Raw genomic sequence first — 21409 nt, 5'->3', positions numbered from 1 at the left:
ATGTATAAGACTCTTCAGCCGAGTTGCCTCAGCTCGGCTAAGGCTATTTGAAGCTTGGATGACGTGATTGAGGTTGTCTGAGATTTAGCTAACTCGATTGAGGTCGTCTAAGACTTGTCCGACGCGACTGAGGCCTTTTGAGACTTGGCTGACGCGACTGAGTCCATCTGAGACTTTGCCTACGCGACTGAGGTCGTCTGAGACTTGGCGACGCGACTGAGGTCGTCTTGGATGACGCGACTGAGTCTCTCCGAAGTCAACTGGGACATGTTCGAAGAGAGAAAGGAAGCTTGTACGCCTACTAATGTTAGGAGAGACTTCGGCTCACTTGCATTATATCTTGCAGAGATGTGCTAGGATTCAATTAAGTTCGTATTGTGGGGCTGACATGACTAGTGTATCTCGAAAGGATGTTCTAGGAGTCTATTAAAAGGGCACGGGTAGAATAACCAGCTTATCTCGCGGGGATGTCCTAGGAATTATTCGGAAGCCTCAGTAAGTTGAGTCAGAGCCTAGAGTAAACATGACCAGTGTATCTCGCCATGATGTACTAAGAATCAATTTTTGATCTCAAATAGGGTGAGTCGTGCTAACAGAAGACATGTATGTCTCCGCTATGGATCATAAGTCCTCCGAGGATGTTGTTACGCATCTATAAAATTTACATGACCAGCAGTATCTCGTCGAGGATGTATACTAGGAATCATGGCATCACAACCAACTGCGTCTTGCGAAGACATGCTAGAATTATGGTTGTTCTGGTTCATAAGTCTGCCGGGGGCGTTTTACGCTCTCCAGATGCTACGTGACCAGCAGTATCTCGTCGAGGATGTATGCTAGGAGTCGCAGCATCATGACCAGCAGTGTCTCACGAGGACATATACTAAAAATCGTGGCTATGGGTGCCTTGAGAACCAAGGGCTTAGTATCTCCTGCAAGAGTTGAGTTTTATCATATGGATTTGAAACGACACTCTTGCCCGTTATCCAAATTTCACCATCTACATTAAGTTCCCTACTCAGAGTAGAACCTTGATTGTTCTATGATGAGTATAAAGATGGTGACAAATGATTTAGATGAAATCACAATCCACTCATTCTTTTTTACTTGTAGAATCCAGGAAATAATGTTCAGCATTTGCTCGTTCTGACTTTGAACTTATAATCCTTCTGGGATTTCATGTTGGGAGGCATCATTGGAATGTGAATAAAGTCTTGCAGAGATGAAATTTCCATCTTGGTCGAATTTTCTCTGCAAATTAGGGTTTATTTAGAGAAAACCCTAATTTCCTCTTTTTGTGCATTCTGGAGCTTCCGAGGTTGTGCAAGTGAGTATTCGGGGAATAGAGAGCTTTGGACGAATTTTATATGGACTTGAGGTTGACGGGATGGTATGAGAATAAACAGGCACTTACTTTTAAGGTCATGGAGTCCATATCCCATGCAAATTTTGAGCGTAGGCTTGTACTGCGCCTAAACCCCTAATTACCCTTTTATTTGTTTGCATGAAAAGTCTGGGGGACCTTGACGTTGCTTTGCTCATAAGATGGGCATTTTGAAGGCTGGGCGTCATGGTTCTGTCACTTCCTCTTTTCCATTTCAGTGATAGCAGCCGAGTGATGCGAATCGAAACGTTTTTCTGAAGGACGTTTCCCCTCTTGGGATCGATATGATGTTCCTCCTCTGTTATGGTCATCCTTGGTTTCTCCAGTAGTGCGGGTGTTAACGAAATGGATCAATTGGTAGCATCATGGAGTTTTGAAAAGGTTCGCAAGCCAAGATTCTTGAGAAGTACTCGATATATGTGGAGCAATTTGTTGATACACATTTCTACGAGATGGGATTCTGTTGCATTCGGTTCATGAAAATCCAAAGCCTACGATCTAAATCTTAACACGAAATCATTAGGATGCTCATTATCTCTCTGAACTATCCTTCCTAAATCAGAAAGGGTAGTATGTACAGAGACAAAAAAGTATTTCTTATGAAAGATATCCACCATCTGATTCCAGTTACCAACACTGTCAGGTGCTAAATTATTGTACCACGTATAAGCTCTTCCAGTTAAAGACTCAAAAAATTTATTTTATCCACACAACATGATTTATCTCATGTTCTCCCAGTTCTTCAAGAAACACATGTTCACGAGCGTTTATAACTCAATTGTATAGTGTAAACGACGAAGATGTATATCCTCTAGGGAGAGGGATACGTTGCACTTCAGCTGGGTTAGGAGGAAGATGACTATGCAATGGATCGACATTCTCGATATCTCTTTCCCGAGCATTAAGCATCCTTTCCATATCTGCCAGGGTCAGATATTTAACAGCATGTTGATTATCTTTCTGTGGGTTTCGGAAATCGCGAGTCTGGTTCGGAGAAGTATGTCCACCATCAGGGTTGGAAGTGGATGGACTCCTATCAACGTTGTTTTTGAAATTCTGGGGATCTCTCCTTTGATAAGTTAGAAACACTCCCAGAGGCAAGGAGCCAAGAGCAGCAGCTTTCTCCACTAAAACCTTCAGGGTATCAAGTATGGTAACCTGATTCTCTGCAAGCTCATTGTGGGACTTCCTCAACTGATCTTGATTCTGGGATAAATCTTCCAGGGTCAGAGTTAGTTGATCTGATCGAGTAAGATCAACCTGCTCAAAAGGACGCTCATTAGTGCCGTCATCATTCTTCTTGGTGGTTTCCGCCTCATTTCCTCTGGTGGAGACCATAGTTTAAGATTAATCTGGATCTAATTTGATGTGATTACTGTGACTTAGAGGACAACCTCCCACTGTGGTCTCCAAAATATAGTTACCTAAAATCGGTGAGACACTAAAGTGGGGTTCTAGGGTTTCCTAAAGTGAGTTACGAGAGGTTGAGCATGAACAGTATTCGTCTAAACCACGCACAGTGTCATTCAAAGGCTGCTTTTGTCACATGAGATGTTAGGGATGGTCTTAGGAAGGGAAGCATACGAAGAGATTGATCAGAGAATCCTAGGATTTGAAGAAGAATTCTCTAAGAGTTTATCAGAAAGTTGTGTGTCAGCTTTTATAGCTGATCTCAGGTCAATGAAGATAGAAATTGCTTGCCATGCGGAGAACTTCTCCCATATTTTCAGGAATAGATAGAGATAAACTAGGTTGAGTTTATATCATTATTCCACCGTCTTTACTCTATACGTCGGGCATGTCTCACATGTGTCGTAGACCGCCAGACCGAAACCCTAATTAATATCCCCCCATTTGTGTGAAGCTGAGTCGGGCTTTGTGATGATGTGTTGAGAGGGAGAACTATTCTCTTTAGCCGAGTTGACCAACATAGAGAGATATTATCATATTTGTGAGAATGACTAGGATGAGTCACGTGAAAAGACATGGAATGTCTCAGAAATCGTGTGTACACTTTGACAGAAGCTGAGGTTTAGCTCCTTCTCTCTATGGATGGCCACATATGTCAGGTGGAGACCGTATTATTGCTTGTAGGTCCCTTTTTTGAGCATGTTGATCTCAAGGGATCTTATGCATGTTTTTGGATAGACATGTAAAGTTCATACCCAATTTACTAGCCGTGAGTGTGTATGAGACGCTGAGAAATAGGCTTGGGACCTAGGTGAGACTTGTGTCTGCGTCTTGTGCTTGTATAAGACTCTTCAGACGAGCCGTCTCATCTCGGATAAGGCTATCTGATAGGCTTCGGCGACACGGCTGAGGCCGTCTGAGACTTGGCCAACGTGGTTGAGGCAGTTTGTGGCCGTCTGATGCTTGGATGACGCGACTGAGTCTATCCGAAGTCAGCTGGGACATGTTCGAGAGGGAAAGGAAATCTCGTACGCTTAATAATATTTGTACAAGACTTCGGCTCACTTTTCTTTGACCAGCGTATCCAGCAGAGATGTGCGAGGAGTCAATTGTGTCCGTATTATGGGGCCGACATGACCAGTTTATCTCGAAAGGATGTTATAGGAGTCTGTCGAAAGGACCCATAGGCAGAATAACCAGCTATCTCACGGGGATGTCGTAGGAATTATTCGGAAGCCTCATTAAGTCGAGTCAGAGCCTAGAGTAGACATGACCATTGTATCTCATGATAATGTACTAGGAATCAGTCATTGATCTCAAATAGGGTGATCCATGCTTACAGGAGACTTGTAAGTTTGCCGGGAACATTTTCACACATCTACATACATAACCAGCAGTATCTCGTCGAAGATGTATACTAGGAATCATGGCATCACAACCAGCTATGTCCCGCACATGTTAGAATTGTGGTTGTTCTGGTTCATAAGTCTGTCGGGGATGTTTTACGTTCTACAAAATCCACGTGACCAACAACAGTATTTCGTCGAGGATGTATGCTAGGAGTCACGACATAACAACTAGTAGTGTCTCGCGGGGACGTGTACTTGAAAATTGTCATTTCAAGACCATTAGACAAAATTCAACTCTTGTGTGGGAGACTAAGCCCTTGGACTAAAGAACGCTTTACAAATTAAGCCCCTTATCCAAATTTCACTCTATATATGGTTACTTATCATAATCAATTTTTGATAAAGAACTGCCCGAAATGAAAACATGTCCCATGCAATCGTGCAGTTTTAATCATAATGATAACACGGGCTACACTGTCAATATTCGTCGTCACTCGTTAAGCTTATTACGTATATAGATGTGCATGTCAACTGCCAAAATAAAAAACAATATAGTTTAGATCAACGCTAATTAGTTTGTTCTAGGTTGAAGACGAATTGGAAACCCTTTAGCCGGCAAAGGAAATGGGCTAACTGGTAGTCTTGTTTCAATACCGGGAATCACTTTCTCCCATTTGTACCTTCTCACAACGTGGTGTAGGAAAACAAGAATTTGCACTCGAGCATACTCATATCCAGGACACATTCCAGCTCCTCCACCAAATGGTACATATGTGTATGGAGCTGGTCCATTGCCTTGAAATCGTGAAGGATCAAACTTTTCTGGATCTGGAAAATTCTCTGGATCCATGTGGCTTGAAATTCCACTCCAAAACAACTGCATCAAGTTGTAACGTTTTTTTGTTATTTGTTAAAGACTCGATAAATAGTACTATTGCAGCTAGCAGGGATGCTTAAATTAAAATAACTGTTTTTTTTTTTCATATGTTCATTACCTTCATTCCTTTCTGAATGAAATATCCTGCATAGACAAAGTCTGTCAGTGCCTCAGTGTAACCTCCCTGCAACGGTGGTGTGAGTCTCAGTACTTCAGAAACTACATTCCATGAGTATTTCATTTTATATATGTCATTTAAATTTAGCCACTCATCTCCGGGAGCTTTTGACTTTGTGATTTCGTGTTGCTCTGCGTATATTCACACATCATAAACACGTGAAAAAGATGACGGAACAATTAGTACCTGGAGATAACCAGACTATACACACATGTAAATCTTATCAAGTACTCACCGTGTAAGACCTCATGGAGAACATCCGGAAGCTCAACAAGATACTTCATAAGGACTGTGATAACCGCACTTGAAGTGTGGTACCCAGCAACGATAAGAGAAAGAATCAAATCCGCAATGTATGTTTCATTCATAAACTTCTTTATGCTCGGGGTATTTTTATTAGCAGTATCATTATCAGCACAGGTAGCTTCACCATCTTCAAGATTGTCATTTATGTTGCTGAATAGAATCATCTGTGACAGAATGTCTTGTGCGGGTGGAGAGTCTGATGACGAACATTTTTTCATCTTCTTCTCCTCGTCGTCCTTAAAAAGGTGCATCTGATCCATTCTCTGCTTGGATATCTTCTCAAATTCCTTTCTGATAACTTTGGAAGCTTTGATACCACGATTTAGTGGTGTTCCCGGAAAATTAATAGGCAAGCTTACGATTCCATCAACAACAACATTAAAGAGTTTGAGTAGTTCATTGACACGAGAGTCATCCTCAATACTCAAGAATAATCGACAAGCCAAGGTAAAATTGAAGACTTTGATTAAAGGATACACAACAACTTCCTCCTTGTTGTCCCAATGAGCATCAAAATGTTTTCTCGCCAAAGAATCCATCACGCCTACATACTTCTGGAGTGCATCTCGTCTAAGGAATGAAGGATACACCTTCTTACGGAGATTCATAGATTCTTGTAGTCCCGAGGGTGATGTTACTCCCGCAGTAGTTGGTACAATCTTTTGAGCTGTAATTGGCCAACAAATTGTTACGAGTTTGTATTCACTGGAAAACATGAATTTATTACCCGCAGTACCATTGAGGACTGTCACAGTTTCACCGAGTAATGAAGTTTTGAAGACTTTGGAAGAGTATTTTTGAACCCTATCGAAAAAGAATTTCTCTGGAGTTCCTTTTAGATTTGCTTTAACAAAGTCCAAAGTCTCTCCAATGATCGGCCAACCTGTCGTCCCAGGTGGCTCGACTTTTGTTATTTCCTCACGCTGCTTTTTGTTCCAGATGATAGATTGGAAAAAGTTGAATGAACAAAGAGACAAAAAGAAGACTACTACAAGGAGAAGAGACATGCATATTTTCAGTAAGAGATCATTCATATTTTGTTGCTGCTGAATGTAAGTATTAACGTACTAATGATATAATGGGCACTTAATATGATCATATATTTATAGACAAGATAATCGATGGCGTATCATTATAATATCATATGAAAGTTTGAACCATTCTAAATTTTTAATAGAGATGTCATCTTGTACACTTTGGGTACTTAGTTTATTTGTGTGCATGCATTAGCACACAACATTTAGGCTGAAGTATTCTCATGTTATGAGTTGAAGTATTCTCGTCAATCAACATTTTCAAGCCAGTGACGGAACCTGCCAGTGACATTCCTGTATTCTTGGCTGTATAGCCTGTATTACCGGTCAATGTATATAGATAGATCTTGTTTATTACAATCTTCATATGTTCAGGTTGTGGCACATTTGCGGCCAACTAAATGATTTAATAATTTTGCGCCAAGTGCATGAGATTATAATATGCCCATTACCAAGTTTCTTTATCTGTACTCCAACTAATCATTTGCTATGCCAATTATGACAATTAAGTTCCATTTTAGAAGTTGATGGACCACAAAAAAAGAAACGACCATTTTCAGTAATGTGTCCTAATTCTATTCATGGGTCCTCCAATGCGTCTCAAAAGACATGGGAAGGTGATTTGGAGATATCTCTTCCTGTAGCTATTTGGTAAATTTGGACGGAAAGAAACCAAAGAATCCTGAACAATGAAGAGCAGTCAGACTCGCGATGGATTTTCATGAGTTATTTTCCATTCTAGACTTAATCTTTTATTAGGATTTGATGTTTTTTTTCCTTTTGTAGTAAAATAAAGATGAAGTTGATGGCAGGACTTTATGCATTGTTTGCTTTTGGTTTACTTCTCCCTGCACTATAAAATAAAATACTGGGGCCAACTTTTTTTTTTTTTTCCTTTTGAAGCAACCCAACTTTATTTTTCTTCTCAAACCCCGTAATTACCAGGAATGGATGTAGTCCAAGACTACTGTTCCAAACCATCAAAGAAAAAAAAAACTTTGTTATAATATTGAGCCAGCTCTGTACTCGAGTCATGCCAAAAGTTTATATGACTTATAGATATATCCACGTGGGTGTGCATTTAAACATCTAGTATATGCAAATTCGATATAACAGAGGATTCTAATACTTATAACCAGTTAACCTCAAAAAAATACTTGTAATTAAACAGAAACCTTTAGTTTTTGTCCACTACCATCAGTATCACCAATACTACCACCCACCACCCTATTGTATCTGCATCAGCATCAGCGAGGACTGGTCCCATACCGATACCCAATACTGCAAACTGGATTTCTTGAGATCAAAAATAAATTAAAGTTGCAATTTATGTACTCCCCACAAATGGATGCTTTTTTTATTTATTTTTTGCTGAGAAACACACCAATGCATTAACTTAAAAGGAATTTACAAACATCAGTTAAAGGTTCTTTCCTCAACAAACTATCTAAAAAAAGAGGAAGAGAAACCCAAATATCTTTCAAACTGAACTTTCTAGCCCGACGTGCAAGACGGTCTGCTAGCTTGTTCTTAAGACGCTTAATATATACAACTTTGAAACTATTAATTCTACAAAGGGAAATCCTACACTCCTTTAAAAGATCATTGCATCGCCAATCTACTGCACTTTTGCCTTCATTAACAAAATCCACCAATTGAAGGCAATCACTTACAAACAGGACTTTTGAAAGATTCATCTCCAATGCCCAGGAGATAGCCAAACTTAGGGCAGTTGTCTCAGCACCAACAACACTTGGAATCCAACCAAAGTCCGCTCTAGACTGTTTTACTCTTCCTGCAGTATCACAGAGAATAATACCAACACCCATATTAAAATTCTTGAAAGAACCATCAACAAACATAATATGATCAACATCCTGAAGTGAAGTTTTAACATACAATCGTCTAGAATTTTTAGTCATAGGAGGAACAATATAAGTATTTATGAGTCTTCTAGCATCCATAATAACTATGTCAAGATTTATCGAAACATTTCTAAACACTACGTCACATCTGATTTTCCATATACACCACATTACTATAGCACCAATGCTTGGCCAGCTAACAACATAAGGAGAAGCACCCAATATTTTTTCAAACCATTTCAGAAAAATATCTTCAATCCAATCACAATTAGTAACAACTAAATGTTGCAGAGAAAGAGCAAACCATATATGAGAAGCTATAGGACATAGGAAAAACAAATGCATCACAGATTCAACATCATTTCTACATAAAGGGCAATAGTCATCAATAGCAGGATTATAAAGCATAAGAGTAGAATTAACTGGTAACATCTGAGCAAAAACTTTCCACATGAAGAATTTAATCTTTGGAAGACAATCCAAAGACCAAACTTTTCTCCAGAAAGAAGTTTCCTCCACTGAAATAGACTCATTTGTATAAACCTTGTAAGCTGTCTTAACAGTGAATTCACCATTATTTGTATGAGCCCACATATTACTATCTTTTTTATTAATATTTAATCTTAGAGACCTTATCTTAATAACATCATCAGGAGCAAACAAAGAATTTAGAAGACCAATATTCCAGCTGTTATTCTGAACATCTATAAGTTCACTAACAAAAGTGTAATCATTAAAATTAGGACTAGTCGAAACCGGAGGAGAATTACTACAAGGTAACCAAACTGAAGACCAGATTTTTGTAGAAGATCCATCATTAATCTTACTCACAATATTATCTTTTAAGAAAACCAAACCCCTAACTATACCTTTCCAAATCCAAGAAGAATTATCAGCTGCTTTATCTATTTCCAACAAGTTTTGATTACGGAAATATTTATCTTTAAGAAATCTAGATACTAAATGGTCTTGGTTTCTACAAATTCTCCAGCCCAACTTTGCAATAAACAATCCGTTAGTATCATGCGAATTTCTAATACCAAGACCACCACAAAGTTTTGATCTACCAATATCATTCCAAGAACGAAAATAAGCATCTCGTCTTGGGTTTTTCTTCGACCACCAAAAGACTCTCTGAAGCGAATCAATTTTAGAGGTGATTTTCTTAGGGAAAGGAAAGCAAGTCATATGATAAACATCTAAACTAGAGAGAACATGTTTAGTCAGAACTGTTCTACCAGCACCATTAAGGTTTGTTCTTTTACAATTACTCAATCTAGCGTAGAACTTATCAATAAGAAACTGAAAAGTCTTTGTTTTATCCCTTTTAAAAAATAAGGGGGTGCCAAGATACTTTTCAGAGCTACTCAGAAATTTAATACCCAGAGTTTTTGAAAGTAACTTAACATGTTTATGATGCATTTTACTGCTAGTAAAAAACCCAGATTTTTCCAAGTTAATGTCTTGACCCGAGGCCTTCGCAAAAGTGTTAATAATCTTCATGAGATTTCTAGCAAAGGATAAAGAAGCTTTTGAAAAAAGCATGCAGTCATCTGCGAAAAAAGGTGAGAAATAGGTGGAGTATTTTTCCCCAGTTTAAAACCTTGAATAACTTTATCATTTTCACCTTTCAACAAAAGCTGAGATAAATTTTCCATAAAAATGATAAAGATGTAAGGAGATAGGAAATCTCCATTCCTAATCCCTCTAGTAGGATAAAAAACCTCACCAGGCGAACCATTAACTAAACTGAATACGAAACTGTACTTATGCATTGAAAAATCATTTGGCACCAAGCATCCGAAAAACCAAGTTTTTTAAAAACAGAAATTATGAAAGGTCATTCTAATCTATCGAAAGCTTTCGATAGATCTAATTTTATGGCCATAAAACCATTTTTATTATTTTTTCTCTTCCTAGTTTTAAAAGAATGCAAGATTTCATGACTAATAATGATATTATCCTGAATTTTCCTATTTGCAATGAATGCAGATTGAAAAGGAGAAATCAGGGAATCAAGAAGAGGTTTTAATCTATTTGTTAAAATTTTTGAAATAATTTTATAAACAGAATTAGTTAAACTAATAGGTCGAAAATCATTAGGAGAGGAAGGATTGTTTACCTTAGGTATAAGCGTAGTGAAAGAGTGATTTAACTGCTTGAGAAGAAACTTATTGCGAAAGAAAGATTGGACATGGTTAATGACCTCAACTGAAACTTCCTCCCAATTATCTCTGAAAAACCCACCCGGAAAACCATCAGGACCCGAAGATTTCCAAGGAGCCATGTTGTTAACAGTAGAGAGAATTTCTTCAATAGAAGGGATTTCTACTAAATTTGCATTCATATCTTCTGTTATAATTGGCTGAACTTCTTTGAGGACTTCTTCTATATTAGCATTACTAGGCAATGAAGAAGTATAAATACATTTAAAATGATTCGTAAGAAGAGAAACAACTTGCTCTCTGCTCTCCAACCAATTACCCCGACCATCTGTTAGAGTATGTATTGTATTATACATATTTCTAAGTTTTACAATGTTACGAAAGAAATTAGTATTCTTATCATATTAAGTAAAGTATTCAATTCTCGATTTTTGTTTATAAAAGGAGTTTTCAATCTCATACCAGAAATCCAACTGTTTAGAGTAATTCAAAATATAAGAACCTATCTGAGGAGTATAATGCATAGACTGAAGCTTCTCAATTTCAGAATTTAGCTTAGCTATAGTAGTTTTTATATGACCAAAGGAATTTAAATTCCAATTGCTGAGATCTTGCTTAAGATTTTTGAGCTTACCTGCAACAATAAAACTTGGCGAACCATTAACTCCTTTATTCCAAGAATTAATAAGAACATTTTTAAAGTCGGGGATCAGCTGCCAGCATTTATAAAATTTAAACGGAATACGAAGACCTTGTTCTTGATGAAAACACTTTAATAAAATGGGACTATGATCAGAAAAAACCCTTCCTAGGTTAGTAACTCTAGTATGAGGCAGAACACAGACCCACTTATCATTCATAAAACCCTATCTAGTTTTTTAAAAATTAATTCAGAAGGATTCTTGAACATACGATTACACCATGTGAATGGATTACCAAAGGAAAATTTTCATTCATTTTTAACTGCATCAAACTATTTCTAACAAAATCCGGAGCAATGGAATTATCAGGATTACCACCCTATTTTTTCGAAGCATGCAAAATAAAGTTGAAATCACCTGATAAAATCCAAGGTCTATTACTATCTTCATACATATGATTTAAATAATTCCATTTATTCCTCATTACCAGAGCATTCAGAGAACCATAGATGAAAGAAACTAAGCAATTTTTGATTACTGGAGTTATGTCTCATACAATATGTATCATGTTAAAGGCAGAACCTAACACTTCAATATTTGATTTTGCAAAATAACCTAAAGCTAAACCCCCATATTTACCAACAGCAGGCACCACATACCACGAATCATAAGGAAGATGATGATTAAACTTATTAATTGTTTCAGTATCTACCATAGTTTCTAAAAGGCAAATTACATTAGGTTTATATTTTCTGTAAATATTCAACAGATGTAGCCATTTTTTAGCAGAACAACAACCATTCATGTTCCAACAAATAAATTTCATGGTTCTAAATTAAAGTAAGATGCAAAGCAAGCAGTGTTTTTATGTTCTTTTTCAAAATAAAGACGGAAACAATAAACAGTTCAAAGTAACTTACAAGGTTAATTATGAGCAGAAGCAGGCTCATCATCCATAGGGTCCAAAGAGTCCACCATCATGAGATTTACTACATTTTCAAATTCTTCTTCAGTGATAAGAGGCTTAGGAGGCAATACTGCGATAGGCAAAACACCAGAAGATTTATTAACTCTTGACTGCTTGACTCTAAAATCTCCGAAGATTGATTAACAAACACATCTGAAGCATAGGTAAGTACTACGGAAGGGTTAAACATAACACCAGAACTAGAAAAAACTGATTGAGAAACTGAAGTACACGAAGCTGATCAAAAGACATCTGAATTCAAACTTCCATCCCAATTCTATTAGTCTTTTTTGAGAATTATGTGATTAGCTTACCCAAAAACCATAACTTCACTCCACAGACCGATGTACCATCTACTAAAATAACTAAACCTAGTTCTCTAATAGCCAAACATGCCAAGTGTAACAGGAACTCCTTAGAATTCTTCAAAATAAACAGGCAACCAGCAGACTCTACAAGTCTATAGAACAGGCAATCATAAGCCTAAACACCTTATAAGTATAAAAAAAACTCTTAATAATTCACCAAGAAGTAGACTAAATTCAGAACTGATAAACCAAATCAAAAAACAAATCCCCACATGAAGTAGGATCCCATAATGCTAAGAATAACATCTCCAAAATCACCGAAGATTGATTAACAATCACATTTGAAGTATATGTAAGTTCTGTGGAAGAGTTAAACATAACACCAGAACTAGAAAATATTGTTTTGAGAAACTGAGGTACACGAAGCTGACCAAAAGACATTAGAATTCAAACTTACAACCCATTTCTCTTAGTCTTTTTCTGAGAGTTCTGTGATTAGCTTACCCTAAAACCATAACTTCACTCCACAGACCGACATACCATCTACTGAAATAACGGAACCCAATTCTCTAATAGCCAAACATGCCAAGTGTAACAAGAATTCCTTAGAATTCTTCAAAGTAAACAGGCAACCAGCAGACTCTATAAGTCTATAGAACAGGCAATCAAAAGCCTAAAAACCTTCTAAGTATAAAAAAACTCTTAATAATGCATCCAAGAAGTAGATTAAGTTCAGAACTGAGAAACCAAATCCATAAAACAAATCCCTACAAGAAGTAGGATCTCATAATGCTAAGAATAACATCTCCAATAAAAATCTTCAAAGAGTTTCAAATAACCCAATAAAACAGCTTTGATAGAAGAAAAGAACCATACTCAGAAGAAACCTCTACAATTCAAAATGGTCAGTTATCACTTTGTCTAATCTCATGATGGCGAAAAACCGAACCCTATGTTGCCGCCTACCTCATCTCATAACCTAATCGAAATAGAAGATATCAAGTTTAATCAACAGAAAAACACAGTGTCTTGACACAAAATCAATAAAAAAATTAATTCGAAATTAAAGAAAAAATAGGAAATTGAGAAGATTGGATTGATAAGACTAGACCATCAGAAAAATAGGGTTTTGAAAATCAGAAACATGAAAAAGAAATCAAGAGTTACTAATTAGGACAAATAGATCGATAAGAAGAAAAGGATTAAAATAAAATCATAATTAACAGAGAGATGAAGGAATCAAGAAAAAAGAAGAGGAATTAATCGAAGAAGATGAAATTTTTTGAGATTGACTGAGTCAATGTCACATGACTAATCGCCCTAAAATCGCCTCTCTCCCGTTAGTGTTCCAACATCCCCTCCGAATGGATGAACTATTCGTTTTTAAATTTTGTCCCACTAATAAATGACCTATATTATTAAACATGGGATATCTCTAAAACTATCCTTTTAATTGGGATACTCCGCTCTCCTTCTTACTTTAAGAATTGTGCAAACTTGAACTAGGTCATCTATTAAAGGACGGGGGAGTATATGAGACGGTTGTTTCTAAGAAACTCCCTGATTATATAATTAGTCAGAGAAAGAAACATTTTTCGATCAAAAAAACAACAAAGCAACATTTTAATTGTATGATTCACTCGTCATAACATTCGACTTAATTTTACCATATTAGATAGATATATAAGTTTTTTTTACCATGCTACGAAGTTTCTTTAGTCATTTAAATATTCACTCCCTCATGAATCACACAAACAATACCCTAATTCCTAAAGTGGACAACCCAACAAAACCGTCCCAATTCAGACCTATCAGCCTATGCAATGTATGCTACAAAGTCATATCCAAAATACTAGTCAACCGAATACGACCCCTTCTCCCTTTTTTAATAAGTTCATATCAAAGTGCCTTCGTTCCTCAAGAATCAATACATGATAGCATAGCAATCGCAGGAGAGCTATTCCACCACATCAAAACATCATCGATCACCAAAGACCCCAAAATATCTCTTAAGCTAGATATCAAGAATGCTTATAATAACCTTGACTGGGAATTCACCAAAAAAGCTTTTACCAACTTAGGCTTTCCATTAATATTTGTGGAAGTTATCTTGCTATGTATCAAGTCAGTCACCTACTCCGTCAACATCAATGCTACCCCACATGGATTCATCACACCTGCGAGGGGTATCATACAAGGTGATACCATATCTTCCTACATTTTCATTATATGTGTAGAAATATTATCAACAAATTTTGGTAATCTAGAAGCCGAAAATCTGGTATGAGGTCTCCGAATATCACAAAAGGCACCGCCCATATCATATATAATGTATGCAGACGATCTCCTCATCACTTACAAGGCTTCCCAGTAGAGTAACAATCACCTAAAAAGGATACTTCAATCCTATAGCTCTTCCGTGTGACAAATATTCAATATAGCAACCTCATAACATAGACACCCTAAACTAATTTTTCGACATGCCAACCACATCAATCCCACCTATATATTTAGGGGTTCAATTCAAACACGGGAGAACCTCTCGTCATATCTTCGAACCTCTAATTCAAAGACTGGCTCGTAAAGATCAAGGATGGATGACAAAATGCCTTACACATGCAAGGAGGCTAGCTAGTTCTAATTAAAACCCATTTAACACCTACATCCAATCACTTTATGCAGACACATCTTTTTCCCATCCATGTGCACAAACAAATTGATCGGATCGTCAGAAATTTTTTCTTGGGACATGATTCCTCTGTTAAAAAAATTCACCCATTAGGATGGAACAAGCTAAAAAAATTGATAGCGAAAGCGAGACTCGGCATCAGAAAGAGTATCCATCACAATAAAGATTTATTAATGAAAAGAATCTGGAACATTCATGACCAGCCAAACTCCATCTGCACCGGCCTCTACACCGAGAGATACCTCCAACATCAACCAATATTCTAAGGTACAATCTCAATACCTTTTACCGCCACCCCGAAATGGAACAAATGGTATCTCTTATACCTTACGTAAAACAACATATATTTCGTCACATAGGAAATGGTTTTGACACACCTATCCAAGCTAATTGGATACTCCACTTTCAAAACCTTGATCTTATCCAGTGCTACCATATCCAAACTGTAGCTGATCTAATTGACCCTCTTTCCCATAATTGGAGACATGATCAGTTAAACAACTTTTCACCTAATGCAATCCAACACGTAATAAATATCCACCTTCTATTTGACCACCGCATCTGGGTACAATTTCCTAATCCAACAAGATAACCACTCACACCTGAACCCCCTCCCAACAACCAAATTTTTGTGGACCCTACCATGTCCACCCAAAATTCAGTTTTTCTTATGGAAAGCTATCAATGGAAGATTACCAACCTTTCCTGTGTTACATCACATCAACATCGCCAATTCCAACATATGCCCCTGATGCAAATCCGAGCCGTAAACAGCTGAACACATGCTTATTCACTTTCCGGTAGCAATGGCTGCTTGGACCAGCCTTTCCAACCGCATATCAACAATCCAATCCCAAGGCAATAACCAACCAATAATCTTAAATCCTCAACCAACCATATCATAACTACTGCAAGCACCTGGACCTATCTCTTCTATCACATCTTTCTGTTTTCTACTTTGGTCGCTCTGGACAATCAGAAATGAACTCGTGTTTCAACAAACGGAATTTACTCATGAACACATCCTGGCGAGATCTTTGGCACAACAACAAGAATTTGAATAGGCAAAAAAGTTTTCCCCACCAAACAACAACAATTTGAACAGGAAAAAAAGTTTTCCCCACCAGTTTTCCCTTAGGAACCAGCTCCCAGGATTGCAACAAGCATCACCAGGACGATAACAACCATTCATGTTTGTTGGTCCACCCCAGCATCAGATTGGATTAAAATAAACACTGATGGGGAAGCTAGGGGTCACCCAAGTATGGCGGGAGCAGGGTTCATTTGCAGGGATTCGAACGCGCAAACTGTGATAGCTCTTGCACAACCTCTAGGATTGACTAATGCGCTAAAAACATAGAACACGGGTAACCATGATAGCAACCAGAACAACGAGGGAAAGACAATGGACTAAAGTGATATTTGAAATGGACTATGAGAATCTTATGCTCTTTATTAAAACCCCAACGGAAGCTCCTTGTTATATTTCAAAAATGATTGCACAAATTAAACAAAGAATGAGACAATTTCCTTTTCGCGCTATTCAGCACAATTATAGAGAAGGAAACCAAGCAGCAGATGGTTTTGAAAACTACGCAGCAGATAGTAGCCAAGCGAAAACTACTCAACCACAATATGAGACCAGGAAAACCCGCCTTATCTTAACAAAATTCTCTTAAGTGACTCTATGGGAATCAAATTCTCACGTGTAATAACAATTTAGTTCCTTTTATTATACATGCTTCAAAACATAAATATAAATAAATAGATAGATAGATATGGTAACTGCCAAACTACAAAATATTAGAAATTAATTTGACACTAATTATGCAGTTCTAGGCTGAAGACAAATTGGAAATCCTTTATCCAGCAACGGATATGGGCTAATTTTTAACCTTGTTTCAATACCGGGGATCAGTTTCTCCCATTTGTACCTTCTTACAACGTGGTGCAGGAAAATAAGAATTTGCACTCGAGCATACTCATATCCAGGACACATTCCAGGTCCTCCGTCAAATGGAACATATGTATATGGAGTAGCTCCATTGCATTGAAATCGTGATGGATCAAACTTTTCAGGATCTGGAAAATTCTCTGGATTCATGTGGCTTGAAATTCCACTCCAGAACAACTGCATCAAATTGTACAGTTTATTTGTTGAAAGCACTATTTCGAATATAAACGAAGTAATATTCTTGCAGATGTTCACACTTCAAAGTAACTGGTGTTTCATTTGCTTACTTTCATTCCTTTTTGAGTGAAATATCCTGCATAGATAAAGTCTGTCAGTGCCTCAGTGTAACCTCCCTGCAATGGTGGTGAGAGTCTCAGTACTTCATAAACCACATTTCATGAGTACTTCATTTTATATACGTCATCTATATTTAGCCACTCTTCGGGTGTGTTAGAGCATAACTCGGTTGAACCCACCAAGCGTTGGTATGTCAAGTTTGGTTGTCATATTTTAGTGAACCAAAACTCATTTAAAGAGTCGCTTGATTATGTACTAGATTCAACTTCGTATAAGTTAGCTTGAAAGTATTAGGATATGAGACATTACAAGTATTGCGAAGACTTGAAGAAGTGAAGAAGTAAGGAGCTACAACGACAACATCATCCTTCCACTTGAGGTTAGTGATATTTGACTTGAATTGTTTCATTCCCTAACGTATCTGTCAAGTCGTGCTTATTGAAAACATAACTGTGAAGCATGAATATTACACTCTAGTTAGACGTAGTATTAAGGAATACAATATGAAGTATAATGCTTATCTTTTGAACTTCGTATATAAGACATCGACATAATCGTTTGAATGCTATTGTGATTATGTATGGGTATGAGGTGAAGATTTCATCCTAGGAAACAATATTTTACATTAGTTTAAAGGAAGTAAATTCATGAACTTGTTTCTTGAATCGAAAGGGAAATAGCTAGACTTATTGGTATTGTTATTCATTGCATATCTTTTGAACTACCAATATGTGTGATTAGTATAACCGTTCATGACTTGTTTATGTTCTTGGTAAAACTATTCACAAGGCCTGACTTTTGTATTGGTATGACTATTATTAGTGAAACCGATCTTAAGTAATCACCTGAGATGGTATGATCGATTCAGTGTTATTGGTATGACCAACTCTAGGAAAAGGGGAACCGATCCTATGAAGAGGTGCAACCGATCACAAAAGGGGAATCGATCCTTGTAAGAGGTGCCACACGTTTTTAGTAGATGGGGGAACAGATCCTATGAACATGTGCAACAAGTTTTTAGTGAAAATGGAACCGATCCTATGGACATGTGCAACAAATACAAGTAGTTACCATAAGTATGTGGAGAACCGATCCTAGTACCTAGTCAACCGAATTTTTGGAAAGCGAGTGTGACTATGCAAACAGTACTCACATGGAGGTAGAACCGAAATTTGTTTTGGTAAAATCGTGAAACCCATGATTGTGATTGAGTGTTCTTAATCAATCACATAGTTCTTGAAAGTCAGATGAACCAATTCTAAACTCGTTTGGAAGTGTGGCTAGTCGGTTCCAAGATTGTAAGTATGAAAGAAAACTTACAAAGTAAAGATGTCGATATACTTTGAACATGTGCAGTGACGCTTATTTTTTTATTGTTCAAAGATATTCCTTAATAGCTAAAGGAAAATCCCGGATCGAAAAAATAAGTTGAGAATCTTTTAACTAAGGTTTTTAATTTTATTTTTGGAAAATTAAAATTGGTAATGTGCATTTACTAATTGGAGATTTTCTAAGAGATTTTCGGTTAATGTTTGGACAAAGCATTTCCAGGAATTATGGAAACCGAATCTGGAATATATTGCATATCTTGAGAATATTTTCGGTTTTGGAAATTCCTTGGTGTCCAAACTTCCTTGGTCTATAAATATCAAAGTTTGCATTTCTAGCAAACTAATCCTCAGAGCCAGCAAAACTACCTAGTTGGGTTGTTATGGTGGAGCCGCCTATTCGGCGAGGAACGTAACCTAATTAGGCGAAATCTCTTACGGCCGTTCGGTTTAAAGACTTCTTTGGGATTGAGAAGATCTATTAGTACCGTTGGCGGGAAACTAGATAATTGTGGTTTATTATTAGTTTCGATTGATTTGATTGACTAACGGTTGTTGAACTTTGGTTGCACCTAGTTTGTTTATGCTTCAGAATCTTCTCTTCTGATATAAGATTCACTCAAACTAGATCGAAGTTTCGACGGGGATCTTTAGACTGTTTGTAGTTCTAAAGACGTCTTGTTATAATCCATTGTTAACAGTCTCCGTTCCATGCATGATTGATCACAAGAGATTCAAGTTGATTGTGTGCATGTGTTTATTGAAGATCTAAGAAGATTTGAAGACAAAGAAGACTTTGAAGATTTCTGATTTGGGTTCACAATATTATTAGTGTGCACAATACTTGTTTCGGTTAAAGAGGATCCAACTATAATCAGTTTATCCTTGTGGTAGATTGGATTGATTAGTTGAGTAGATCGGCATCAATATGTTTCTTTGTGATTCAAAGTATTGATTGCAAAATCTAAACGATTACTTCGATAATTGTTAGTAGATAGATCTAAGGACCTGACAAAGGAGTTTATTGAGATAAACGGAAGAGCCTTTTGTCGAACTCACATCACTTGGTTGAAAAGAGTTGATACCAAACAGATTTGTTGTTCCTTTAATATTTGGAATACGAACCAAAGTAATTGTTCCAAATACGTGACATATTACAAGTTGGAGGCGTGGGAATACAGACGGAACTAGGTGAACTATAGGTTTAGTTGCTTAGTCTCAACTATACGAAGATGGTTTGATTTTGTATAGCGGCTTAATCCTGAGAGTATTCAATTCTGGACAAGGTCCCGGGGTTTTTATGCATTTGCGGTTTACTCGTTAACAATATCTTGTTGTGTCTTTTACTTTTATATTTCCGCAATTATAATTGTTTTTATTATAATAGAAGTAAAATACACAAACATTAACTCTTATTTACTTGATAGTAATCCTATTGTGTTTAGTTAAGTCTGAACCTCTTATCAAGTAAACATACTTCGTTGTTGTATTGTCTCGATCTCGTACCCATAGACGATCACACGAAGTGTGAACCCATTAGTTGTATTGTCTCGACTCAGTTCATAGACAATCAGTTTCGGAGAAAGGACTTATAGGTGGAAAAGTTTTAGATTGAGGTATATTTGAGTACCCTCGTGTTTTCAATTGGTATCAGAGCAGGCAAACACGAAAAGATCTAACAATCTGTGTTTGGTGCGATCCAACCTATAAGAAATTGAATCTAATGGTCGATTCAGTTAACGTAACGTCAGGATTTGACTACTTCAAAAAATCGTGGTGGAAAATGCGAATGAAGTTTGTAATACTCTTGTTCCTAAATGTTTTAGGGATTGGAATTATGTCCATGTATGTCTTGGAAGACTTACATAATCAGTGGGGTATCATAGAATTGTATATCATTGTCTTGGATAATAACATGTTTAGTAGTAATGATACAATACTCTATGAGACAGGTTGTATCTCGAAAATGCACAAGATTCCTCTCAGAACTTTTCATATATGAACCATGACTATTGCGTTCTAGAAAAAAAAATCTGGAATCTAAAATATATTTTGGATAAATTACCAAAGTATATATATGTACATTTACGGGAGAAATTTTTTGATGGGGGAAAATAGTGATGGGGGCATGGGGGACGAGTAAGTGTTTGACACTTGTGATATTAGATCTCGGATTCTTTTAATCGCTCGGATGTGATCAAATAATGATCAAAATACTGATATGATCAAAGGGAAAAAAAACACTAATTTTTATTTTAAAATAGTGACTTACAACATTATTCTGTTTGTTCTTCGGTCAATTAGATGATGGAAGAAAAGAACTAGTCCAACTAATCCTGTAGTGGGAGAAGTTCGTCAGTGGGACAAAAAATCTCTATTCATAGTATTTTCAAATTCCAAAATGGGTTTATAACTTTATTTTTCTTTTAGTTGTTTATCAAATTTTTTGCATGTTTCAGCCTTACAAGTTTTTCTCTCTGGTCGCTCCATATTACAATTCGATCAAATCTTGACCATTAAATTCACATAATCCATTGATTGCGTTGTACTGTTGGAAGACAATTGGAATTTGTTCTTCCCTTTTTTAGCGATATTCCGTCCGTGACCATTAATATAGGAGAAAAGTTACCAAGGTTTGTGGAAGGGTGAATCGGGTA

Source organism: Papaver somniferum, chromosome 7, assembly GCF_003573695.1.
Source record: "Papaver somniferum cultivar HN1 chromosome 7, ASM357369v1, whole genome shotgun sequence".
NCBI lineage: Eukaryota > Viridiplantae > Streptophyta > Magnoliopsida > Ranunculales > Papaveraceae > Papaver > Papaver somniferum.
Note: the sequence above shows the minus strand (reverse complement) of the source record.